Consider the following 27939-nt stretch of genomic DNA (forward strand, 5'->3'; position numbering starts at 1 on the left):
AACTCAAGTGAAAAATTTTGCCATCTGGCAAAATTAGTCTGATTATCCTAACTTACTATGCTTGGTTGACACACATTATTTTGGCCAACTCCCTATTTTCTGATCCTCACATCCCACTCTCTGCTGGGATTTTTGGTGTCTTCCCAACTCAGCCAGTAGCAACTGTGACTTTCCAAGACTGTCCCTGGATGGTCTTAAGTTCTTGTCTCTCAGATCACAGACAGAGCCTGAAGTCCATTTCCTGTTCCTGGTACTGTGCCTGCATATCTAAGTTTCATCTCTGGCCAGCTCTGTGTTGTGCTGAAGCCAACAATATTTTGGAGGAGCTCACTAATCCCTATTTACATTGCAGCTGCAAAACTCTTCCTCCTTCCAGCTGGAAACACTGATATTGTAGATGAAGATATCAATGTGATTACTATCTAATAGGTGAAAGTCACTCCTTCAAGGACCTACTGCTGTTGTTCCCAGGCCTTGCTTGTTTGAATAAATAACCCTGTGCAATGAATGTACTACACATTTCCATGTGCATACTCTGCTCTCATTTCAAGCCTAGTATGTCCAAAATGCATCTTCCCTGCCAATCTGATCCTTCCCCTGTGATCCTTATTTTCATTAGTGGTGCCTTCAATAAACTAAACAGGTAACTGTGAAGCTCAGGAATCATCTATGATGCCTTGGTCTCTTATTATTACTTGATATGTCTTCTAGTTCCATAAGTTTTACATGGAAATGTCTCTTGTATGTTACAGTTTCTAACCCTCCAGTGTTTATCATATTCATATTTTTTTCTACATTCCCATGATCACTCCCTTGCTGCAAGGCCTCATTCCTGATGAGGCAACCAATGCAATCCACACAGCATTGCTAGGTTAATTCCTCTGTGATATTGTGATATATATACTTGGTCTTTATCCCATTTTCTGACATATATCTCCTAAAACACTTTGAATCTCTAGAGTGATAACAGTATCTTTTGTATGCTCACGAGATGACTGGTGGCTGGCAACTCTAGACAGCAGTCAGGATGGGGCTGGTTACCAAAAGACCAAGGCAGGATTAGAGGGTTGGGACTTTCAGTCCTACTCTAAAACTTCTACAGAGGGTAGAAGGGCTGGAGGTGGAGTTGATCATCAACGGCCACCGATTTAATCAATTATGCCTACCTAATGAAGTCTCCATAAAAACCCAAAAGGAACAGGTTTGAGGAGCTTCCTGACAGCTGAACACAGGGAGGTCCCTGGAGGGTGGCTGCCAGAGAGGGCATGGGAATTCCACATCCCTTCCTAAGCACCTTGTCCTATTCATCTCTTTATTTGGCTGTTCATCTGTATCCTTTGTAATATCCTTGAACATAGGCTGGTAAATGTAAGTGTTTTCCTGGATTCTGTGGGCAGCTCTAGCAAATTAATTGAACACAAGGAGGGGGTATAGGAATCTTGATTTATAGCCAATGGGTCAGAAATATAAATAACAACCTATTTCCTGGGATTGCTGTCTGAAGTAGGGGCAGTCTTGTGGGACTGAGCCCTTAAGCTGTGGGATCTGACACTATCTTCAGGTAGATAGTATAAGAATTAAATTGAATTAGAGGAGACCCAGCTGGTATCTGCAGGAGGGTTGGTTGCTAATGGGGAGAAATGCCCGCACATTTTGGTGACCAGAGGTGCTGTGTTGTATTAAGACATAAGAGAGAATAGGAAAAAATACTTTAGTTTTTTCCTCTCTGTCTTTGGACACCCTCAAAGACAAACTGCTTATAGGACTTCTAAGTTTCAACAACTCTTCACTGTGCACAAAACTAAGTCCAAACTAACCCTTCAGCACCAAATGCCCTTTCCTCAGTGGTTTTGGCTTATGCTACCTTTGTAATCTTAACCATTGTGCCTCACTTTACATCTGCCATCTCCAGCCAAACTTAACTTTGATCTTAGAATTCTCTCAGGCCCATTTTGCCTGTTTAAATTTATGAATTGGGATTTTAAGGTCTAGCATACCAACTCTAGCATGCCAACTCCTTTGTCATTTTCTAAAAGTTTCTAACCAGAAGTAATAGCCATATAAGTTGTGCTTCAAACAGCACCTGATATATAGTAGGCATACAAGAAGTGTTTATTTAATGAGTGAATGGCTCTCTTTTGCACTTTTATAATATTTTGTGCTTGTCCAATAAAATTTTTATCATCCTGCCTGATGCACCAGTTAGTTTATTCATTCAACAAGAACTGAGCACCAATGATGTGGAAAGTTCCATGCTACAGAGTTTATCGAATTATGGTCATCTTTCCCATGTCTCTCTTATTTCTCCCACTAATCGTCATCTCTCCCATATTCACACAGCAGCATAACTATGTATACTGCATACCTGCCATCTCTCCCACCATTATGTAAATGTGTCTACTCTATACATGGCCATCTCTCCTACAGTTGTGTAAATGTGTCCACTGTATAAACAACCATTTCTCCTGTAGTTGCAAAAAGGTCTACTGTATACACAGCCATGTCTTCCACCACTGGGTAAATATGTATACCGTGCACATGACCATCTTCCACAGTTGTGTAAATTATCCACTGTGTACATGGCTGTCTCTCCTACAGTTGTGTAAATGTGTCCACCATACACACAGCCATCTCTCCAACAGTTACATAAAGGTACTGATTGTATACACAGCCATGCCTACCATAGCTGTGTAAATAAATGTATCCCCTGCATACACAGCCATCTCTCCCATAATGAAGTCCCCAAGGGAAAAGAGCACATTTCATTCCTCCTGACCTCACTCACAAGCCTACTAGCCCAGAGCCTCACATGACACACAGTAAATGTAAAATTGAGCAGAAATAAACTTTTCTGAATAAATGAAATAACACAATCAAGAATCAGAAGGACACTCATGATCTATTTGCTTGTATCTCAAATAATCGAAAGGAGAACAAAGATCACGTAGTATCCTCAGAGGAAGTAGGTGCCAACTTGCTTCTTTACATCTGATTTTAATCTCTTTCAAAAAAAGAACAGAATTCTGTCCTTCTTGATCAACCATAAGAAAATATAACAAACAACACAGGATCTGTCGAGTTTAGTTTCTTTAAAAGGAGATAAAGCAAATTGCACGGCAAACTTTAAAACTTCACAATTTCATCTCTTGACGTTGACATAACCTGTCTTCACAAACACCTTGAATATTTTCATTTTTAATATACAAAATAAATATTCAGCATGTTATTTCAAATTTAAAAGAAGTTTTTACAAATAATTTTACTTGATGATCTTCTTAGACACCATTTAGAACAGGTTTTGATTTACATGCATCTTTCCTTATATATTAAGATGTTCTGCCATTTATAAGCAGTAGAACATTCAATATCAATAACTATTAATATCTATACCGAATTCAAAAGTACTATGGAAGTTCTCTGTCTCTCCTCATGCCCCTAGTTAACAAAGAAATGGGTCTCTGTAGTCACACCTGAACCCTGTGATCCTGTCCTCCAACCACAGCTGATTGGACCAGGAATAGAACCTTACCAGTGCCGGACCAGATTCTTTCCTCTAGGAAATTGTATTTGTGACTGAGGCACTAGGTAGTCTGTTAGAATCAGTGATTAAATTGGGAAGACATCTTATCATATGCATAAAAAGAAGGGGAAGCCAATTTGATGATGGAAAAGGATAAAGCAAATATAAAAGAGAAGCACTAATAATATTCAACATTTAGTATGTGTTAGGTCCTAGCTCAATTAATTCTCATAGAACTCAATTAAACTCAAGTGCTTACAGTCAAAGAAACTGACACAAAGAGAGATTAATGGAAGTGCACAGCAGGGGTGTGAATCTAGCTGTCTGACTCCAGAGCCCAGCTTTTGACTGACATTCTACTACCGTGGAGCAGTAGAGCAGGTGTGAGGGACCACGGGATCACAGAGAGTTGGCAGGCTTCCTTAGCAAGAGGTTTCCTGATCTTGTCTAAGACTTGTCTGAACTTTCTGCCCTGGATATTACAAGGAAGGCCATTTTTTTTTCCATTGATTTTTTTTTCCCTTTGCTTAAACAATTTCAGAGGTTTCAGTTACCTGAAACCCCAAAGTCCCCTGCAACAGCCCTGCCCCCTTCATTTCCACCGCCTTGTGTTGGACCTAGCATTGCCACTAAGTTTCATGTGTATGTGCTGTCATTCTTGTTTTCAGCAACCTCTTCTGCTGTTTGTGTTAGTTTTTCACAGATAGACACATATGCACAACGCCTCTCTGCACCTGTTTCTATACTATCCATACAAATCAGTTACCGGTTTGTGGAAATGTAGAGAGAGTAACACAAAGGGTATGGAGGAAGATGTCTGGGACTTCATTTAATTGATGGGCCTGGTTAAGTCATGAAGAAATATTTTATTGTGAGTTGCAATTTGTAATATCTGTAATTGGCACTTTGAGTATAATTAGGCAGTTCAAACATTAGCTAGAGAAAGATAATTAAATCTGTGTTTTGCCTTTCATACTGCAAAGGAAACTTTTCCAAACAACTGGCAAAGGTAAAATCTAGCCAAATCCTTTTCTTTGTTAATCAGGAAAGATTTTAGCAAGCTTTTGCTAGTATCTGAACATACATAAATCTTAAAATTATTATGCACCAAAGACTCCATGTATTGTCAAAATGTCATCTCTCAGCATTACTATCATTAAAAGAGAAAAACAAAACAATGAATTATTCTAGGGCTGGGTGCGGTGACTCATGCCTGTAATCCCAGCACTTTGGGAGGCCAAAGCGGGTGGATTGCAAGGTCAGGAGTTCGAGACCAGCCTGGCCAACACAGTGAAACCCGTCTCTACTAAAAATATAAAAATTAGCCAGGCATGGTGGCACACGCCTGTAGTCCCAGCTACTCAGGAGGCCGAGGATGGAGAATTACTTGAACCTGGGAGGTGGAGGCTGCAGTGAGCCGAGACCATGCCATTGCACTCCAGCCTGGGTGACAGAGTGAGACTCCAACTCAAAAACAAAACAAAACAAAACAAAAAAACCCAATGAATTATTCTCTCAGATACATAATTTAAGTCTGTTCCTTGTGGTTCTCAATTTCCTGCCAAATGGAATGAGGCAGTTGTATGTTGTCTGGGCCCTGCATTCAGACAGAGTAGGGTTAAATGACTGCTCACTCTCTACCAGCTTTGCAACCTTGGGAAAGTTACTTTTGACCTTGGGCAAGTTGCTTATGACCTTAAGCAAGTTGCTTTGTTACTTCCCTTTCACTGAACCTCAATTTCTTCCATTGTGAAATTGGAAATAGTAGTATCTTCTCAGGATTGCCATAAGGAAGAAATGGACAACCCATTGTTGGAAAAGGCAGTCTGTCATGTGCCCCAGCATCTGCACCTATCCTTGCTGAGTATGCCAAAATGCAAGGCCTAGCTGTCCTATGATGCTGAAGCCATTTCTGTAGCTAATCACGTAGCCAATTAAGTAGGTCATGGTGACACAGACGAACAATCGTATGACTACTAACTCCTCAGGGGAAAGATTCTGGCTTGTTCATCACTTGCCGTAAAAGGTACTGAGGGCTTGGTCCTAGATTCCTCAGCTGCAGCACAACTGCCTGCACAGCTGCCACCTGGGCCCTTTGTGTTATGTGGGATGTAATGGCAGAGGAACTGACAGTATCATGTGATGTTCCTGCTGCTTTCTGTCTGTAAATAAAAATGGTCTTGCTCAGATCCATTGAATCTCATTGTCTACTTTTGGAATCTATGGGGCTGTGGAAAGCCAGCCTTCCTGATTGCTTACTCATGTCCTTTGGATCTTTTTTGGAGCTTTGTCACTCCCTGCCATCCTCTGTGACAAGGGTTGGCAAACTTTTTCTCTAAAGGGCCAGAAGGTAAATATTTTAAGCTTTGGGGCCACACATAGTTTCTACTGCATATTCTTCTTAGTGTATTTTTTCTTTAACAACCTTTTAAAAATTAAAAAAAAAATTTAATTCACAGGTTGAACAAAAATAGGCTGAGGGCTGGATTTGACTTCAACTCTTAGGAGGCTGGCATCTTCCCTGATATCCATGTAAAACACTTAAAACAGTCTATGCTATGTTAACAACATTTCAAAAAAACATTAGCTATTCTTACACTTAATGCTTTTTTATTTTGTTAATCTCTAAGCCTAAGGAAACCCTCCTGGTACTCCAAATAACGTTAGAAAACAATAAAGAACCTTTTGGAAAACATACAGTGCACAGTGACTAGTTATTCTCACTCCTTTAAGTAAATTCTGTGTCTTTGGAAACAGGACAACTCCTTATGTCAGGCTTCCCGACATGGTGCCAAGAATAGGTTACAGGTATGTGTGTAGATATTGAACTCCTCCACCTTCAGGGCAGATGGTCACCTGCATCTGTTTATTCCAGAGCACTGTGCAAATATTATCATTTTCTATGTGGGTCAAGGCATGAAAAAGGTTGTTAAACCCTGTTTCAGGTCATTAAGTTACCGCTTAGTGAAGTACAGGTTTGGTGTATAACAGAACAGTTTTCAATTTTTAGACCACTATCTTCAACTAGAGTGTGGTTGGTGTGGAATTCAGAGGAGCATGCAGTTTCCTTTACTGATTCTAGGTGACTGCAGAATGATTTCTCCTCACAGGACAGGAGATAGTAAGTCACACTAATTGGTTAACTCTTAATGGTCCAGACACCCTCTGAGGAAAAAGATGATAAAAATAGGCAAGAAAGCCAAGTGTGGTGGCACACACCTGTAGTTCCAGCTACTTGGAAGGTTGAGGCAATTTTTAGAGATGGGGTCTTGCTATGTTTCCAGGCTAGACTTGAATTCCTGAAATATTTCAGGTGATTGATCACTTGAGCTCAGGAGTTCAAGTCCAGCATGGCAACATACCGAGAACCTCATCTCTAAAAATAAACTTTAAAAAACAGCCAAGAATGCACCAATGATACAAAGAATAAAGACAACAAGAAGTTTTGAAGGACTGCTGAACTGGAAGGTGAAGGGGTGAGGTGGAAAGGGAAGCTAAAAGGAACTACAATAATAATTGAGTGTCAAAAACTGTCCAAGCACTCGTTCTTGTTAAAAAGGTAAACTCTCCAGGGCCAAATCTAAGAAGAGAGGAAAAGTAGTAGAATAAAGTACATGGGAGCAGGAGGGGAAGTTGAAGGAAGAGAGCCATGGGCTGCAGAAGATAGAGAAGAGAGAAGCATTGACAGGGATGATATAAATCAGGTCCAGTCATGGTGACCAGAATAGCCAGCTTTCCAGATAGGAGGAGAAACTCCTACTGAAGTCTTATAACTGGTAGTGCTATCCATTGTACCAGCATCCTACGACATCACTACATCACTGAAGTTCTGTGACAATGACCTTGAGTCATCCACAGATGCAAGAATGATGCACAGTCTGTTTTGTCTCCTGAGTCAGAAAAGCATACATTTAAAAGATCTCCCCCTTAAAATAGTTATAAGATTTCAGACATTCTCTCCATTAAAGGGTATTTTAGTTTTCTGAAAAACCTATTCCCAGACCATATTCAGTGACTGAAGCCACAACAATCTACTATCTATTGAGATATATAATGACTCTCATAGTACATGAGGGACGGGTCAGATGAATGCTCTAGTGTCTCCTTGTAAGACCTGTCCTGGTCGTGAGTTGTAATCAGTTCCTCTAATTTTCCCTCTAACTTAGTATAAGACTCTGAGTTGTCACTATAGATACAAGGCAATATCTGGTCCCTGGAACAATTTTTCAAATGATGTCAGTGGTAAGGTAAGGCCGTAGAGATTCAATTTTTTTTTTCCCTATTGCAGTGTTAACAGAAAAGTACGGAAGGACGCAAGAAACTAGGAAGTGTACTTCATGGGGTCAGAGAGCTGTCCTCTGAATAGTGAGCTGATTGACTGAAGGAGTAATAATGATTTTGTGTATAAAATGAATTAGGACTAAATGGTACGTGTCATGGAATAGTGACAACTTAATTCAAGCATATCACTAAGGAGATTGCTTTAGAATGTTTTCTTTTAAAGAACTTCTCTGAATATGTTCCCGGAGGGAACTGTTTCTGAAAGTTACCCTGGAAATAAAGAGCCCTGCCTCTGGAATACATTCATATTCAACAATGGTGGCACAGTTTCAAACTCTAATCTTAGGAGTCTCTGACTTCATTTTAAAGATATACTCAAGAACTAAGGTTGTACAGTGGTGATCTTTGGGTGGTGAGAAGAGAAAGTTGCTACTAAAAAAAGTTTGTTGCTTGAATTTTCCTTTTTAAAAAAGTTACGTGAATGTGTTTATTATTTTATTTTCTTAATTTTAATTTTATTTATTTTAAGTTCTGGGGTACATGTGCAGGATGTACAGGTTTGTTACACAAGTAAACATGTGCCATGATGATTTGCTGGACCTACCAACCCATTACCTAGGTATTAAGCCCAGCGTGTATTAGCTGCTTTTCCTGATGCTGTCCCTCCCTCTTCACTCCTGACCCTGACAGGCCCCAGTGTGTGTTGTTCCCCTCCCTGTGTCTATGTATTCACATTGTTCAGCTCCCATTTATAAGTGAGAATATGTGGTGTTTGGTTTTCTGTTCATGCATTAGTTTGCAGAAAATAATGGCTTCCAGCTCCATCCATGTCCCAGCAAAAGACATGATCTTGTTCCTTTTTATGACTGCATAGTATTCCATCATGTATATGTACCATATTTTCATTATCCAGTCTATCATTGATGGGCATTTGGGTTGATTCCATGCCTTTGCTATTGTGAATAGTGCTGCAATAAACATATGAGTGCATGTATCTTATAATAGAATGATTTATATTCCTTTGAATGTATACCCAGTAATGGGATTGCTGGGTCAAATGATATTTCTGGTTTTAGGTGTTTTTTTTTTTTTTTTTTTTTTTTTTTTTTTTTGAGATAGAGTCTCACTTTGTTGCTCAGACTGTTGTTCAGTGGCATGGTTTCGGCTCACTGCCGCCCAGGTTCAAGCGATTCTCCTGTTTCAGCCTCCTGAGTAGCTGGGATTACAGATGCCTTCCACCACACCCAGCTAATTTTTGTAGTTTTAGTAGAGACGGGGTTTCATCATCTTGGCCAGGCTAGTCTTGAACACCTGACCTCATGATCCACCTGCCTTAGCCTCCCAAAGTGCTGGGATTACAGGCATGAGCCATCACACCTAGCCCTGGTTCTAGGTGTTTGAGGAATAGATATATTGTCTTCCATAGTGGTTGAACTAATTTACATTCCCACCAACAGTGTAAAAGCATTCCTATTTCTTCCCAGTCTCACTAGCATCTGTTGTTTCTTGTCCTTTTAATAACTGCCATTCCGAACGGCGTGAGATGGTATCTCATTGCGGTTTTGATTTGCATTTCTCTAACGATCAGTGATGTTGATGTTGAGCTTTTTTTCCATATGTTTCTTGGCCACATAAATGTCTTAAAGAAGTATCTGCTCATGTCCTTTGCCCACTTTTTAATGAGGTTGTTTGTTTTCTTCTTGTAAATTTGTTTAAGTTCCTTGTAGATTCTGGATATTAGACTTTTGTCAGATGGATAGATTGCAAAAATTTTCTCCCATTCTGTAGGTTGTCTGTTCATTCTGATGATAGTTTCTTTTGCTGTGCAGAAGCTCTTTAGTTAATTAGATCCCATTTTTCAATTTTTGCTTTTGTTGCAATTGCTTTTGATATTTTCATCATGAAATCTTTGTCTGTGCCTATGTTCTGAATGGTATTGCCTAGACTTTCTTCTAGGGTGTTTATAGTTTTGGGTTTTACATTTAAATCTAATCCATCTTGAGTTAATTTTTATATAAGATGTAAGGAAGTTTCAATTTTCTGCATATGGCTAGTTAGTTTTCCCAGCACCATTTATTAAATAGGGAATCCTTTCCCCCATTGCTTGTTTTTGTCAGGTTTGCCGAAGATCAGATGGTTGTAGGTGTGTGGTCTTATTTCTGAGTTCTCTATTTTGTTCTATTGGTGTATGTGTCTGCTTTTGTACCAGTACTGTTTTGGTACCAGTCATTTTGGTTACTGTCACCTTGTACCATAGTTTGAAGTCAGGTAGTGTGATACCTCCAGTTTTGTTCTTTTTGATTAGGATTGTCTTGGCTATATGGGCTATTTTTTTATTCCATATGAATTTTAAAATAGTTTTTTTTTATAATTCTGTGAAAAATGTCAATGGTAGTTTGATGGGAATAGCATTGAATCTATAAATTACTTTGGGCAGTACGGTCAATTTCATGATACTGATTCTTCCTATCCATGAGCATAGAATGTTTTTCCATTTGCTTGTGTCCTCTCTAATTTCCTTGAGAAGTGGTTTGTAGTTCTGCTTTCAGAGGCCCTTCACTTCCCTTATTAACTGTATTCTGAGGTATTTTATTCTCTTTGTAGCAATTGTGAATAGAAGTTCGTTTATGATTTGGCTCTCTGCTTGTGTGTTGTTGGTGTATAGGAATGCTTGTGATTTTTGCAAACTGATTTTGTACCCTGAGACTTTGCTGAAGTTGCTCATCAGCTGAAGAAGCTTTGGGGTGGAGATGATGAGGTTTTCTAGATATAGGATCATGTCATCTGCAAACAGAGGCAGTTTGACTTTTTCTCTTCCAATTTGAAACACTTTATTTCTTTCTCTCGCCTGATTGCCCTGGCCAGAAAATCCAACACTATGTTGAATAGAAGTGGTTACAGAGGGCATTTTGTCTTGTGCCAGTTCTCAAGGGGAATGCTTCCAGCTTTTACCCATTTAGTATGATATTGGCTGTGGGTTTGTCATAAATGGCACTTATTATTTTGAGGTATGTTCTTACAATAGCTAGTTTACTGAGAGTTTTTAACATTAAGGGATGTTGAATTTTATCAAAGGCTTTTTCTCCATCTATTGAGATAATCATGTGGTTTTTGTCTTTAGTTCTGTTTATGTGATGACTTACATTTATCAATTTGTGTATGTTGAACCAGCCTTGCATCCTGGGGATGAAGCCAACTTGATCATAGCAGATAAGCTTTTTGATGTGCAGATGGATTTGGTTTGCTAGTATTTTATTGAGGATTTTTGCATTGATGTTCATCAGGGATATTGGTCTGAAGTTTTCTTTTGTGTTGCTGTTGTGTCTCTGCCTGGTTTTGGTATCAAGATGATGCTGGCCTCATAAAATGAGTCAGGGAGAAGTCCCTCCTTTTCAAATTTTTGGTATAGTTTCAGTAGAAATGGTACCAGCTCTTCTTTGTACCTCTGGTAGAATTTAGCCATGAATCTGTCTGATCCTGGGCTTTCTTTGGTTGGTAGGCTATTTATTTCTGCCTCAATTTCACAGCTGGTTATTGGTCTATTCAGGGATTCAACTTCTTTCTGGTTCAGTCTTGGGAGAGTGTATGTGTCCAGGAATTTATCCTTTTCATCTAGATTTTCTAGTTTGTTTGCATAGAGGTGTTTACAGTATTCTCTGATGGTTGTTTGTACTTCAGTGGGGTCGGTGGTGATATCTTCTTTATCACTTTTTATTGTGTTTATTTGATTCTTCTCTCTGTTCTTCTATATTAGTCTAGTGAGTGGTCTGCCTAGTTTAACATTTTTTTCAAAAAACCGGATCCTGGATTCATTGATTTTTCGAAGGGTTTTTGTGTCTCTATCTCCTTCTGTTCCTCTCTGATCTTGGTTGTTTCTTATTTCTGTTAGTTTTCAGGGTTGTTTGCTCTTGGTTCTCTAGTTCTTTTCGTTGTGATGTTAGGGTGTCTATTTGAGATGTTTCTAGATTTTTGATATGAGCATTTTAGTGCTATAAATTTCCCTCCTAACACTGCTTTAGCTGCATCTCAAAGATTCTGGTACATTGTCTCTTTGTTCTCATTAGCTTCAAAGAACTTCTTGATTTCTGCCTTAATTTTATTATTTACCCAGGAGTCATTCAGGAGCAGGTTGTTCAATTTTGATGAAACTGTGTGGTTTTGAGTGAGTTTCTTAATCTTGAGTTCTAATTTGATTGTGCTGTGGTCTGAGAGACTGTTATGATGTCAGTTCTTTTGCATTTGCTGAGGAGTGTTTTACTATCAATTATGTGATCAATTTTAGAGTAAAGTGTCAGGCAATTCTGAGAAGAATGTATATACCATTATTTTGGGGTAGAAAGTTTTGTAGATATCTATTAGCTCCACTTGATCCAGAGCTGAGTTCAAGTCCTGAATATCTTTGTTAATTTTCTGTCTTGATGATCTGTCTCATATTGACAATAGGGTGTTAATCTCTCCCACTATTATGTGTGGGAGTATAATTCTCTTTGTAAGTCTCTAAGCACTTGTTTTATAAATCTGGGTGCTCCTGTATTGGGTGCATATATATTTAGGATAGTTAGCTGTTCATGTTGAATGGAACCCTTTACCATTATGTAATGACCTTCTTTGTATTTTTTGATCTTTGTTGGTTTAAAGTCCGTTTTGTCTGAAATGATGCTTGTAGCCCTTGATTTTTTCTGCTTCCATGTGCTTGGTAAATTTTCCTCCATCCCTTTATTTTGAGCCTATGTGTGTCCCTTTGAACGTGAGATGGGTCTCTTGAATACAGCACACTGATAGGTCTTGACTCTTTATCCAGCTTGCCATTCTGTGTCTTTTAATTGGGGGCATTTAGCCCACTTGCTTTTAAGGATAATGATGTTATGTGTGAATTTGATCCTGTCATTATGAATCTAGCCAGTTATTTTGCAGACTTGTTAATGTAGTTGCTTCATAGTGTCATTGGTCTGTGTACTTCAGTGTTCTTATAGTGATTGTAATGGTTTTTCCTTTCCATATTTAGTGCTTCCTTCAGGAGCTCTTGCAAGGCAAGCCTGGTGGTAACTAATTCCCTCAACATTTGTTTGGCTGAAGAGGATTTTATTTCTCCTTCACTTATGAAGCTTAGTTTGGCCTGATATGAAATTCTGGGTTGGAAATTCTTTTTTTTTTTTTTTTTTTTTTTTTTTTTTTTTTTTTTTTTTGAGACGGAGTCTCACTCTGTTGCCGGGGCTGGAGTGCAGTGGCCGGATCTCAGCTCACCTCCCGGGTTCACGCCATTCTCCTGCCTCAGCCTCCCGAGTAGCTGGGACTACAGGCGCCCGCCACCTCGCCCGGCTAGTTTTTTGTATTTTTTAGTGGAGATGGGGTTTCACAGTGTTAGCCAGGATGGTCTCGATCTCCTGACCTCGTGATCCGCCCGTCTTGGCCTCCCAAAGTGCTGGGATTACAGGCTTGAGCCACCGCGCCCGGCCAGAAATTCTTTCCTTTAAGAATGCTGATGTTGGCCTCCAATTCCTTTTTGCTTGCAGGGTTTCTGCTGAGAGATTTGCTGTTAGTCTGATGGGCTTCCCTTTGTAGGTGACCTGGCCTTTCTCTCTGGTTGCCCCTAACATTTTTTCCTTCATTTCAACTTTGGAGAATCTGATGAATATGTGTCTTGGAGTTTATTTTTCTCATGAAGTATTTTACTGGGGTTCTCAGAATTTTCTACATTTGAATGTCAGCCTGTCTTGCTAGGTTAGGGAAGTTCTCCTGCATGATATCCTGATGAATGTTTTCCAACTTGGGTCCATTCTCCTTGTCTCTTTCATGTACTCCCATTAGTCGTAGGTTCAGTCTTTTTACATAATCCCATAGTTATCAGAGGTTTTGTTCATTCCTTTTCATTCTTTTTCTCTAATCTTGTCTGCCTGTCTTATTTCAGAAGACAGTCTTCAAGCTCTGAGATTCTTTCTTATGCTTGGTCTATTTGGCTATTGATACTTGTGGTTGCATTGTGAAGTTTTCTTGTAGTGTTTTTCAGCTCCATCAGATCATTTATATTCCTCTCTAAACTGGTTATTCTGGTTAACAGTTCCTGTAATGTTTTATCATGGTTCTTAGCTTGTTTACATTGGGTTAGAACATGATCTGGTAGCTCAGTAAAGTTTGTTATTACTCACTTCTGAAGCCTACTTCTGTCAATTCATCCATGTCATCCTCAGCCCAGTTCTGTTCCCTTACTGGAGTGGTACTGAAATAATTTGGAGGAAAAGAGGCACTCAGGGTTTTTGAGTTTTTGGCATTCTTGCATTGATTTTTCCCCATGTTTGTGAGTTTATCTACCTTTGATCTTTGAGGCTGATGACCTTCAGTTAGTTCAGTTAGGGTTTTTGTGGGGTCTTCTTGTTGATATTGTTGTTGTTACTTTATATTTGTTTGTTTCTCTTTTAACAGTCAGACCCCTCTTCCATAGGGCTGCTGTGCTTTTCTGGGGGTTCACTCCAGACCTTATTCACTTGAGTCCCTCCTGCACCTGGAGGTGTCATCAGTGGAGGCTGCAGAACAGCAAGCATGGCTGGCTGCTCCTTCCTCTTGGAATCCTGTTACAGAAGGGCACCCATCTGATGCCAGCAGGAACACTCCTGTATAAGGTGTCTGGCAATCCCTGTTGGCATGTCTCACCTAGTCAGGAGGCACCAGATCAGTGACCCACTTAATAATATACTCTGGCTGCCCCTTGGCAGGGCAGGTGCCCTGCACTGGGGGAAGTCCTCCTCATCTGGACTGCCCAGCCTCTTCAGAGCAAGCAGGCAGGAAAGACAAAGTCCACTAGACTGTGGAAACTGTGGCCACCCCTGCCCCCAGGGTCTCCATCCCAGAGAGTTCAGAGTTCTGTCTGTAAAGCCCTGGCTGGAATCGGCGAAATTCCCAGGGAGGCCCCCCACTGTGAGGAGGAATGGATTCAGGTCCTACCTAAAGAAGCAGCCTGGCCATGATCTGCCACAGCTGCTGTACAGAACTGTGGGAATTCCTCCCAGTCCAAACGGCCCAGCTTCCCTGGCATCAGCAGGGGAAAATGGCAGACTGGAGCCACAGTGATGGCCGTCACCCCTCTCTCTAGGAACTTGGTCATCTTAGGCAGTCTCTAGCCTGCTGCCACTGGCTACAACTCAAACAGCCCCAAAGAGTTTATGATTCTGTGCTTGGGACCCAAGGCCCTGGTGCCATGGGCTCACAGGGGGATTTCCTGATCCACAGAAAAAGCATGGTTTCCCTGATGAGGTAGCACACCACCTCCCTTGGCTGGGGGTAGGAATTCTCCTTACCCTATGTGGCTCTCAGGTGGGCCGTGGCTCCACCTTGCTTTTTCTCACTCTCTGGGTGTTGTACCAACTGTCTAGTTGGCCTCAATGAGAAAAACCTGGATACCTGTGCTGAAGGTGCAGGATTTACTTGCCATTTTCATCCTTCTCCATGAGAGCCACTGATGGCAGCTGCTTCTAGTCAGCCATCTTGGCCCCTCCTCCCTATTGCTTCAATGTTCTAATTTTCTACAATATCTATATATTGCAACTATAATAATGCAAAGCTTAATTAAAAATTATACTCAAGCCATTGTGAGGTTGATTATATAATTATGCAGAAGTTGTTGAACTACCAATTTACTTGTCTCTCCTAGCCCCATGCATATAATTAATATAACAAATGTAGTCAAAGGCAACTACATGTTTATAAAATATACCTTTGACTTCATGTTCATGAAATACATGCATTTTATAAACTTCTCTGGTGTGCATGTTCTGGTAAAATTTCTGGCAAATGCCAAAACTTAGTAAAGAACATGCCTTCCCTTCTATTCACAGCCATGGTTATGTCTTTCAACTACTCAAAAACTCACACAAAGTCAATTAAAGAGGTTGAAATCACTGAACTACTTCTAGGTGGAGCTTCACATCCTATGCTTTTGTTTTGTTTTACAGAAAAAATAATACCACATTCTAACATGATTGGGAAAAGCAAAACTCTCATTAACTGCAGTGTCTGGTTATGACTAGAGTTCATTTAATTCTAAAGCCAGGCTAAAGATACTTTGGTTTTTAAAGAGTGATACATCAGAATGTGTAATACATCTAACAGGGGATGGAATGTTCCAAAAACTGGATGCCAAAGTCCACCTGTTTTAGCTTTGCAGAGACTGCACTGATATCCAAAGGTTAGGTGGAAGAGGGAATGTGCAAATGTCTGATGTAGTGTCTGATGCTGTCCATATTACTTGCTTTGGCTGCCATAACAAAATGCCACAGACTATGTGGCTTAAACAACAAAAATTTATTTGCCCACATTTCTGGAGGCTGGAAGTCCGAGATCAGGGTCTCAAATGGTCAGGTTCTGGGGAGATTCCCCTTCCTGGGTTGCTAATGACCACCTTTTGCCTGTGTCCTCACATGATGGAGAGAGACAGAGAGCAGGCTCTCTGGTGTTTCTTCTTAGAAGGGCACTACTCTCACTACAAGGGCCCCATCCTCATGACCTCATCTAAACCTAATTACTTCTTAAAGCCCTATCTCCAAATACCATCACATAGAAGGTTAAGGGCCTCAATATCTGAATTTTAAGGGAACACAATTCAGTCCATAGCACTGCCCCTGAAAGTCACCCCCTCAGGCCAAATTTTAGGAGGTCACAATAACATTTGCATTCACATTTACCTTTCTATACTATGACTACAATCACCTCTACATTCTATAGTAACAAACCATAGTAGAGAATAGAAAACTTCTGACAGGCTAGTCAGAAGTATTGCTGGGAATAAAAGCCTTTATGTCTCCATGCCTCCTGAGCTTGAATGAGCCAAATTACATTGACAAAGATACAGGAGTCTGAAAACCTGGACAAGTCTTCTGTTGAAAGCTATTTAACAACTCCCAGTGGCCCATCCTCCTAGGGTGTCATTGCTATGACAGTGGAGACCTGGGGACCCATGATGGGTAATTCTTTGTGTCAACTTGACTGGGACAAAGGGTGCCCAGATTAAACATTATTTCTGGGTAAGGTCTGTGAGGGTGTTTCTGGATGAGACTAGCATGTGAATCCATGGACTCAGTAAAGTAGACTGCCCTCCTCAAAATGTGTGGGCATTATCCAATCCGTGGCAAGCCTGAACAGAGCACACACAGAGGAAGGAGGGATTTGCCTCTTCTTTTTCTGCCTCATGGAATAATGTGGGACATCTCACCTCATCTTCTCTGGTCCTTAAACTAAATTACGCTGCCAAGAACCCTGGTTCTAAGGCCCTCAGATTTGAACTAAATTACACCACTGGCTTTCTTGAGTCTCCAGCTTGCAGACAGAAGATAGTGGAACTTCCCAGCCACTGTAATTACTCATCCGAGCCAATTCTTTATAATAAATCTCTCTCTCTCTCTTTCTCTATGCGCGCGCACGCGCACAGGCACACATACACACACACACACACACACACACACACACACAGGGAACATATTTTATTATTTGATTCTCTAATCATGATCAATATAGGATCCCAGTGTCCTAAAATCTGAGGGTGGTGTCCTGGGTTCCTCTGCAGGAACTTGTGTCAAGAGAGAGAAGACAACCAGAATCTACAGAGTGTGAATAGTATGGGTTTTATCTACCTAAAAAAAATGGTCTATTTAACTTTATGGCCATCTTAAGGCTTGTGCCACTGCAAGAGGGTCCTGGGAAGGATTCCTCCGGACAGGACTTTGTATTCAACTTGTACTGCCTTCCAGGAGTCAGATGCAGATGAGGAGACCGGATCCTCCAGTGGCCTCTGGAAGACGAATGTCTCCAGTTCTATCCCTGGACTGTGATATACAACTGGGGGCGGGCAGAGGGGTGGTTGGGAGGGAGAGTTTCTTGTTTACAAGTTGCTGAGATCTTTATGGGGAAAATAAAATTACTTTTAGGAAGTAAAAGCATTTTATATTCTGAGATCATTTACTCTTTTAAACACCTTAAAAGTCTGTTCATGGTTATTGGACCTTTTTTTATGTATTCATATGTACTGTCCAGTATCTTCAGATGACAAGTTTCACTAATTTTTCTATTTTAAGTTTATATTACATATGTGTACCACTGTGAAAATATTCAGATTTTATGTTTCATTGATGGAAAAATAAAATCAAAAATCAAAATTCAAACCCAAAAAATGTTAAACAAGGCTCCCAAAGGCATTGTGGACATGAGAAAGAGGAGTAAATCTAAATACCTCCCATGTGATGGGGTTGTAGAAAATCCATTCTTACATTATTTTGTTTAATCTTCAGAATAACATTGTGAGGTATGATTGACTCATTATGTGCAAGTGAGGACAATGAGGCTCAGAGAACTAAACATCACATGGTAGATAAGGGGCAGAGCCAACGTTTTCAACTGTCATCTACTCAAAAGCAAAGCCTTGCCTTCTCCACTGCACTGTACCAGCTTGCAGATGTCCTCAAGCCTCCTGTCCCCACAGTGTAAGTCTTCATTTCCTCTTACTGCCTGGACACATTGAGGCATCAGCAAGATGACACCGTCAAGGACTTAACATTTAAAATAAAATAACCCAAATAATTTAGAGGCTCACCTGTTACTAGGCTCAGATTGAGCTTATGTTACTTTCTGCTGACCAGAAAAAGAAATCATGAAGTACTAGTTTGTGTATTTACCAGAAGAATTTTCATAAGCGTGCTAAGAAACAAGTCTCTCAAATATAACTTTTGATTCCAAGAAGCTATTTACAGCAGAATGTCAAAACTCACATATTACTACCGAAGAGCTGCACTAAAAGACACAATTTCGAGAACATTCAGATCCATCTGCAGATGTTCAAAAAGGTAAAGATATCAGAAACGTGTTGACTTAGATTTCTGCTTCTTTCTGAAGTTATTTTATTGTACGAAGCATACAAACACTTAACTCAGTGCCAGATAAAGGGATTCTGAAAGAATCAGAAAGAGGTTTCAAAACTAAGTGAATGAATATGAGTGAAAAGTAAGTATTACCACAGGTGTTTTCTTTTTGCATTACAAACAACGAAGCAAATCCAATGTTTAGGGCAAAAATGAGGGCTTTCCAACAGTACACCACAATCTTGCAGATGCCTAGGCAATCCCAGAGCCATGTGGCCCTGTTTTCAGCTCATGTTCCCTCTGTCCCTGTAGTTTCATGGGAAGGTGACGTGGACAGCACTGCTCTGCTGAGCATTCTCAGGAATTTCAGTGTTTTTACCCCTTCCCTGTCTCTGAGACAGGGCATGCTTGTTGTCAATATCCTTGCTCATCCTTGCAGACTTCCAGCCATACCCTCACTACCAGCAACTTCAAGGAGCCACATATGAATAATAAGTATGTGTGATAGAAAATTATTATGCTTGTGGCTGTGAAAGATGTCTTCTGGTCTTGTTAGGAGCAGACACCATCCAGCTAATCAGTGCTGCAGGAAGAATGTGTCCCAAGACCTTGAACTTCTCAGAAACCTTGAAAACTTTCTTCTAGAAAGAATAGTCTAGACTAGGCTGGGAAAAGATTAGGATCAAAAGTAAGATATTAAAAGGTTAAGCCAACTCTTCATTAACCCCACTAGTGTACCAAGTAGGTGACAGAATGTGCAATTCAGCAAAGCAAGACTCAGAATCTCAGACAGGAAGGAGATCTGAGGACGTGCCTCGCCCACATGCTTTATTTTCAGATAAGCAAACTCAGCTCAGAAACATAAACATAACCGTATTTCATCAAATTTAAAAAGTGCCAACTATCAGACACATTGTTATTTTATGTAGTGTTAAGAGTGACACAAAATGCTGTTAATAAAATAGGATATGCCATTGATTGTGAAACACATTTCATTTTTAAAGTGGTAAAAGCAAAAACAAAAGAACAAAACAAAAGCTGAAAAAAAAAAAAAAAAAACAAACATCTGCTATGGTTTGGCTGTATCCCCACTCAAAACTCATCTTGAATTGTAACTCCCATAATCCCCATGTGTTGTAGAGGGACTGGGTGAGATGTAATTGAATCACGGGGTCAGGTTTTTCCTGTGCTGTTCTCGTGATAGTGAATAAATCTCACAAGATCTCATGGTTTAATAAAGGGCAGCCCCCCACCCCCGCACACACTCTCTTGCTTACCATCATGTAAGACATGTCTTTGCTCCTTCACCTTCTGCCATGATTTTGAGGCCTCCCCAGCCATGTGGAACTGTGAGTCCATTAAACCTCTTTTTCTTTATACATTACCCAGTCTTAGATATGTCTTTATTTGCCCTGTGAGAACAAACTAATACAGTGTCTTAGAAGGGATATCTTGATGAGACATAGTAAGCAACTTGCCTCCAAATGTTCACTTCTCAGTCCTTAGGTCTCCTGTTGTTCCCCACTATGCTCATGCAGCTTCATTTCCGATGAGAAACCTAAAATCCAGGCATGGGGAAACTATCCCAAAGTCACTGAGTGAGGAAGGAGCAGAGCCAGGACTGACACTAGACCCCTGATTCCTTTGTGCTGGCTCCCACAACTCTGTATTGCTTCTCACTCTAAGGTATTTATCTCTTGCTCTGGAAAACAGAGCTAAATTAGTCAGCAGAACATTTGCCTCCTGATTAGGTTTAGCTTATGATAACATAAAAATTAAATTGCTGCCCTGAACACATGCAGGCAGGCTGGAAGCAGCCTGGGTAGACGTTTGCCAGGGTAAGACAGGGTCTCTGGATTTGAAACGTGCTCAGTAAAATCTATAAAGCAGGTAATCCACATGCCAGGCAATTGAATAGCTATTTATCCAGTTAGATTAGACATTTTGCTCTATCTAGACTTACTGGAATATGGGAGAGAGGCTGAGAATAATTTTATTTTCTCACAGACCTGACCCTTCCCTCTGCCACACAGCTGGAGCTCTGTGACTTCTCCACAACACCTGTGCCACTGCTTAAATGATGGAAGTTTGCCATGTCTGTGACTAAGAGCCTGGCAGCTGATATGTGAGCCGTCCAGCCTCACGTGGTCCACAAACCCCTCAAACTTGAAGAGAAGGATAGAGCCACACAAGAGGATAGCTCCTTCTGCAGTGCCTGCTCTGACCTGTCTGGTGAGGCACAAGTTAGGCAAGGAAGAGAATTATCTGGAATGTCTTATCTGGCTGGTGCCCCAGGAAACCTGAGATACTGTATATCTCCTGTTCACATACTAACACTTCTAAATTTAGCTTAAGGAGGTGTGGCCTCTAATTCTTCAAATGAAGATAAGCTTCTTTTAACTCAGTGTTTCAACCTCTGCATCCTGACTAGATGACATGTGAGTGGAGATACTGACTGCCCCCTGTCCCGCCTCCATCCCTAGGCTGGTCATCTGGCTGTGAACCGCTGTCATTTTTAAGTCTGCCAGTGACTTAGACAATAACAAAAGGTTGCATCCAGACTAACTTGGCCCACGTTAAGAACCCTGGGAGCTCAGCCCACAGATCTCAAGATGAGAGTGTAGTGCGCTATCAATTTCTACAACCTCAAAAACAGTGAAAAACAAAACCCCTGCTGCTCCTCGGCTACTTTATTCTTATCCACTGGGCGACAGCTGATAGTAAGGTGTTGAGGGCACCCAGAAAAGAAGGAACAGCCCAGCTGACCATGCTGGGAGGGGAACAAAGACATCTGCTTTCTCACTAGGTATTCAGTTTCATCGCAACACTACTCAGTCTTTCAACTTTTATTTTCTCTGGCTTCCCTGCCTGATGAAGAAAGGAGACAGCCCCAGAGCTCTGCCTCCAGACCAGGTGCTTGAAAAACACATCATTCGTCTTGCAACACTGACTGTTTTCACAGCAAGATGGGCCCTTTAGCTCTCCTCATGAAATGTGAGGCTGTGTGCCCTCTCTGCCTTCCTCTGACTGCAGGGGACCACTGGGTAAGTCTGGAAGGCACGACACATGTCCTAGCACTGGGTACAATGGAGTGGCAACTACATTCAGACTTGGTTGTCTGCAACTTGGGTGATACAACATTCTGAGTGCTGTACTATATATTCTGGCATTTAAGTCCCTTCTTACATGTTAAATAGAAATTTGGGTTCATGCTTTCCCTCTAAGTGCCAACAAACCCTCCTTAAACAGCTTACCACAGCCATAAAAGGGCCTTGGACACCTGCCCCCCAACACAATGACAAGGGACCCATGAGCTTGGCTCTCTCTGGGTACTTCTGTAAATGAGAAAGAGCAGCAGGGGATGTCAGCTGCCCTTCTGCACCCTCTCCCTCATCATCAGGAGAAGTCCTATGTACACACCATCACCTACCTTCACAATGTCCACTTGCAAGGAGAGAGAAGCAGCCGAAACTTGGTTTACCATGTGCTGGTAGTTAGTCCATTTTGCTTCTCTGTCAGAAGGTTATTTCCATTTTTGAACATAAACTACTCTGGCAAACCAGCCCATAGCCTACTTTCAAAGCCTGTCTTTCAAAACATTTCTTAAATATGGGAAATCACCATTATTCTCAGAAAACCTGGAAACCAAAAATCCTACAGATCTACCCATATTTCTAGAATTTAATTTTGACACTTTCCCAAACTCAGGCTTGTTTTAATTCTGTTCAAAGAAGTTTCATCATGTATTTTGCTACCTTTGAGCAAAGGGGAACAGAAGTAAATGGCCAAAAGGAAAAGTTCTTTCATTTGTTTTGAATGAATGAATAAAAAATGCAATGAATGAGTCAATGAATAGAACAATCATTGGCAAAAGAAAGCACAATGGACAACTGACCCCAAAATGCCTTATCTCTGCAGTCAACAAGACTACGTCCAGGGGCTGAGGCTGGTTTCACAATTAATTAAGTTCCAGAATTATTTTCCCTTCCTCGTTCTTCTTCCATGCACACTGACAAATAATCAGGGCGTGACATGCAAAAATTTTAAATCTCATTTGAAGTTGAAATGGTATAGAATTCAGGAAGTGCTGAAGTCTTATTAGCATTACAGCATCCTTATAAACAATAATGCTTAAAATCAGAATAATCAACTTTTATATTTCCTGACCTATACAGATTTAATTATCTAGACCTAATGTTTTAGTAATCTTATTTTCAAATGATATAATTTTTTTCTCTTAATTTTATCTTGAAACAAATGCTCAAGTTTATTTGTAGAAGTTGGGGAAAGTAAAGTTCAATGTCTAATTTCTCTGATAAATTTAGAGCTCTTTTCCTCTGCTTTCCAGGAGACAAAATAGAGAAACAGAAATAGGATCAAGTTCTATAAATAAATAGTGGTTGGTTTGTCCTTAAATATCATAAACTGTTGAAAAGAAATGAAGTCATAAACATACATTAATTTTATTTTAAAAGCTGGCTAAGAGATGGTGTTAAAATTAAAAAGTTTTGCAAGAAGGAAAATGAAAAGGGGAGGAACCTGCAAACACTTCAGAAATAATGAAACACTTATATTTTCTGGTCAGTTTCTTTTAAGGCAACAGAATTCTGTGTTTGCCACTTTACCACTGTGCTGGTGGGATACTTAAGTAACCCACCAAAGCAGTGAGGTATTGGCTAACAGTCCATCTATGTGTTGCTTATTAATAATGGTTACATTTTGCCCAATATTTTAACCACGGTTTCACCTTCTCCCTATATTAAAAGATCCGCCAAGGAAAAACCACAAGTTTAATAACAGCAGAACAAGACGTTACAGGTAGGCGTGTATTTGGTTGGATTTTGTGACCTTCTTTCATGTCTTTTCAGAGTTTATTTATGGAGTTGGGAAAGTCAGAATGCGTTTGCCTATGAAAATTTTTTTTGGAACTGAAACAAAACAAAACAAAAAAAATCCAACCAACTTTGAACTTGTTTTCACTAGCCCAGCCCATGTGCCACTATCAGCCTCCATTGGCCTTACCCCAACAAGGCTTCTGCTTTGGTGCTCTCCATGACGCAATCTGTGTCTCTGCAGACAGAACTCTAAGGCGTCTCCAGAGCCAAAGTCAGGTGAAGAAATGGGGTTACTGTGCAGATTATTTTAGGTCAGAATACAGGCCAAAAAAACAAAACTGGTTCCGTTTGAAATTGTCTGACTGCACTCATTTTGTCACTTGGTTTTACATGGAGAGACATTGCTCCAGGAATTACCCAAATGACCAAAACCAACAAACAAACAAACAAACAAACAAACAAACAAAACCCATTCTCAAGAATAAATAATGCAAAGTGGAAACTGAGCTTATTAATTTTTTCAAAGCCTTCCATACCTGAATATGTTAATGTGAATTAATGTGCTGGACTGGCCCTGAGGAAAATAAAGTCCTTCTGTAGTTTATCTTTTATACCTAAATTGGCAGATTTGTGGAATTCATGTTCTCATTACATGTAAAGTTCTTACAGTTCTTACACCTGGATAAGGATCTTTTGACTGGAAAGTTCAACATATTTCAAGGGCTTTGGCTCTGTGAAAGAATGGCTTGGTGGATTCCAGGTACCAAACCATCTGTAAAATCACATGCCAAATCCCAAAAGTTTACTGTCTCCAGGACTACAAACCAATCAATTTGGGAGGAAATTGGCTCAAATAACATCAACACTGGTAACGCCAATGGCCACACTCTGGATGGTGAATGTGAAATCTTAGGTGGAATCTGCTCCCAGGCCAAGAAAATTAATACAACCAAATCATCTGGATACAAGTCAAGCTATGAGGTGAATGTGGGTAGGATAGCCACCACTCAAATTCAAACAGTGTGACTGATGATGACAAAGACCCTCTCCTTGACTGAACTTCAGTTGGGTTACCCTCAGCCCTCTTCTTGACTAGGCCTCGACCTTGGCGCCTCTCCTGTCTGTGGCTTGCCTAGCCCAGTCTCAGCAAGAATTCTGCCAAGTCATTTTAGTGAGAATTCCCCCACCCTTGATATCTGATCAAGTTCCTCACCCCACACTTTTGGTGTATAAGTCCTTGGCTTGCCTTCAAAAAACCTCTTCAGTTGGTTTAGCAACTTCCCCTTACCCTGGATGTCTCCTGTCAGTGATCTGCCGTCCATTCACCCCTCACTCTGCTCATTGATTATAAACCCCCATTTGTTGTTATTGTATTTAGAGTTGAGCCTGATTGCTTTTCCCTCTTAAAATAGTCTTGACACATATTGCAATAGTCCTGAATAAAGTCTTTCTTGCCATTTTAAGAATTAAAACTTTTTTTTAACATGATAACTATGTTTAATAGGAGCCAAAGGTCAAGGGACTTTGGTGACAACCACTGTCCACTTAGCAAAGAGCTTAAGTTCAGCAAGAAGCCAAAATTGACTATTTTAGTTTTGAGGCTTTACCTGCAGACAAACTATTTATTTTTGAATGATTTTAGATTTATAGAAAAGTTGTTATGTGCCCCTCACCCACTTACTCCCATTGTTAACGTCTTACTTTTGTCAAAACTAAGAAACCAACATTGGTACATGGCTATTAACTAAATCTAGATTTTATTTGAATTTCACTAGTTTTTAAAATTAATGCCTTCATTCTGTTCCAGGATTTCACCCAGGAACTCCATTGCATTCAGTTGGAAGGTCTTCCCCGTCTACTCTGTTATATAGTGATGTCTTAGCCTTTCCTTGTTTTTGTCACCTTGACACCCTTGAGAATCACTGGTCAGGTACTGGGGAGACTGTCCCTAGTCTGGGTTAGTCTGATGCTTTTCCCATGATTAGATGGGCCATGATTTTTTGAAAAGAATACCATAGAAGTGAAGTATTTTTCTAATCACACGGTCATGTTTTTGAGATGACTTTTTGATGTGGCAATTCTTGCTCATTAACCTACAGCAGGATACTTCATACCTCATTGCTAACCAAAGTGAAACCCACCTCTCAAGGCTTTAGTGAAGAATTTTACTAAAGATTTCATACTGGAAGGTGGGGAAAGGAAAAGAGGAGAAAGTTACACCACATATAACAGAGCACAAGCTAATGAAAATCCCTTCTAATATCAGTTTTGCCCTTTTACAAAGGAAGGACAGCACCTGTATCCTCCACTTGCCCAGGAAGTGTCTGGAATCCACCTGCTCTAGCCCATCTGTACCCCAGATCCCCACTTCTTCTTGCTATGCATCTGCATGCCATCATCTAGTTCAGCAAAAGACCTTCTGAAGACTATCTGCACAGAAGACACCTGAAGATAGTATTAATAACTAAGAAATAGTTTTTCAATCTCAAATAACTTTCTTCATTTATACAAAAAAAAGTTTATTAAGAACATTTTTACTCCACAATTTATCAGTGAGAACTGAGTTCTGAACAATGCCCCTCATCCATGATGAATTGGAAGGTTGAAGCGAATTAGGAGGTTGAAGCAAATTGTCTTGCTGCTGGAATCTAGGGGGTGGAATGAGTGAACAGGAGCTTACTTTCATCAAGTGTTAAACATTGGGCTTTCTTAACAGTCATATTCACAAAGTATCACAAATTCACTTATTATTTTGCTTTAGTAGTTTGAGTCTCAGTCTCTTTCTAGTTCTTGGTCTTTAGGCAAGTCTATTTCTAAACTTTCAAGAGAAGTAGAAACTAACCTAGATTTCTCATAAGGACAGGTAATTTATCCATTTACTCACTTAGCAAAAAATTATTCACTGTGTTTAGTTGCTAGTCACTACCCATTAATAGAGTTTTTCTTTTATTTACCTATGTTTTAATTCAACAGATACTTACTAAGCTCCTACTGAATGTCTGAGAACAGACTAGACCCTAGAGATAGCGTCTCTACCCTCATAGAATCTATAGTCTAAGGAGGAGACAGATATTAAACAAATAATAATAAAAATGAAGTATATTAAAAGCTGTGAAGAGAATCATAAACAAAAGATCAAGGAAGGATGCAATGAGTGAGTGTGTGTGTGTGTGTGTGTGTGTGTGTGTGTTTTGCCAGGTGTGGAAGGAGTTGATTTACTTTTTAAGAGTAGAGGTCAGGAAGGCTTATCTGAGGGAGCAATATTTGCAAATGATCTGAAGACTTGAGTAAGCATTAGCTAAACTGGCTAATAGGAGGAAAATTACAGACCAATACTGAAAGCAGGACCTGCGGGAATGTTCTAGGAACTTAAGATGACAGTATGTCTGAAGTGGGGGAACTAATGTGACCTCATCAATCACGCGGGCCAGCCTAAAACCAAGATTAAGATTGTGAATGCTGTTCTCCAGGTAGAGCTCACTGGTAACTGCTCAGGAAGGCAAGAGCTAAGTATTAATAACAGCTCCTTCACATAAAAGAAGAGTATTATTTGAACTGTGAGTATAATGTTAATTGACTTGTCCCTCTCTTCCTTAGCTCTCCCTCCCTACTCCTACACAACCATGCCCATGTCTTAAGGAGAAGGCAGCAAACTTTCAAAGTCTACTTAAACTCCCTGACACCATGCGCCATTCCCTAACGAGGGTCATTTACAGCTAAAGAGTGATATTTCTCTTTGCAGAAGGGAAGAGATACACTTGTGTAGATCAGGTACAACAGTCCCATTAGCACATTTGACTCTTAGGTCAAGGATAACTAACTACAGTGATTGCTGCAAAGATCTTGTCTTTGTCTACACCTGATTATCCCATTTTTATTTTTATTTTTTGGCACGTAGAAAGATTTGTAAATTTTATAATATGTAAACATTATTACAAAATGTGCCATTTTAAACATTTTTAAGTGCTTAATTGGGTGGCATTAATTATATTCACAATGTTGTTCAACCATTGCCACTATCTATTTCCAAAACTTCTCAATCATCCCAAACAGAAACTCTGTACTATTAAGCAATCACTCCCATTTCTTTCCTCTCCCTAGCCCCTGGCAACCACTTATCTACTTTCTGTTTCTTTGACTTGCCTATTCTAGATATTTCATATAAATGAAATCATATAATATGTGACCTTTTATGTCTGACTTCATTCACTAGGCAAAATGTTTTCAAAGTTCATCCACATTGTAGCATGGATCAGAACTATATTCCCTTTTGTGATTAAATAATATTTCACTGCATGTATATACCATATTTGATTATCTCTTTATCTGCTAATGAACATGGGTTATTTCCATATTTTGGCTATTGTGACTAATGCTGTTAAGAACATTAGCTAAAAGTATCTGTTTGAATTATATGTTCAATTCTTTTCGGTTTAATATACCTTTTCAAGAAATAACACAT

General features: G+C 40.0%; 1 protein-coding gene and 1 long non-coding RNA gene across 4 annotated transcripts in view; one reads left to right on the forward strand and one right to left on the reverse strand.

Annotated features, from left to right (window-relative positions):
- PARM1 (prostate androgen-regulated mucin-like protein 1) overlaps positions 1–27939 on the reverse strand; it is a 117793-nt gene that overhangs the window by 61728 nt on the left and 28126 nt on the right. The gene's annotated exons all lie outside the window — the stretch shown is intronic.
- On the forward strand, positions 21038–26019 carry LOC104673169. The gene is made up of 3 exons (XR_749482.2): positions 21038–21686; positions 23409–23460; positions 25762–26019. It is a non-coding gene; the product is annotated as an uncharacterized LOC104673169 (long non-coding RNA).

The sequence above is a fragment of the Rhinopithecus roxellana genome, chromosome 2 (genome assembly GCF_007565055.1).
Source record: "Rhinopithecus roxellana isolate Shanxi Qingling chromosome 2, ASM756505v1, whole genome shotgun sequence".
NCBI classification, from domain to species: domain Eukaryota; kingdom Metazoa; phylum Chordata; class Mammalia; order Primates; family Cercopithecidae; genus Rhinopithecus; species Rhinopithecus roxellana.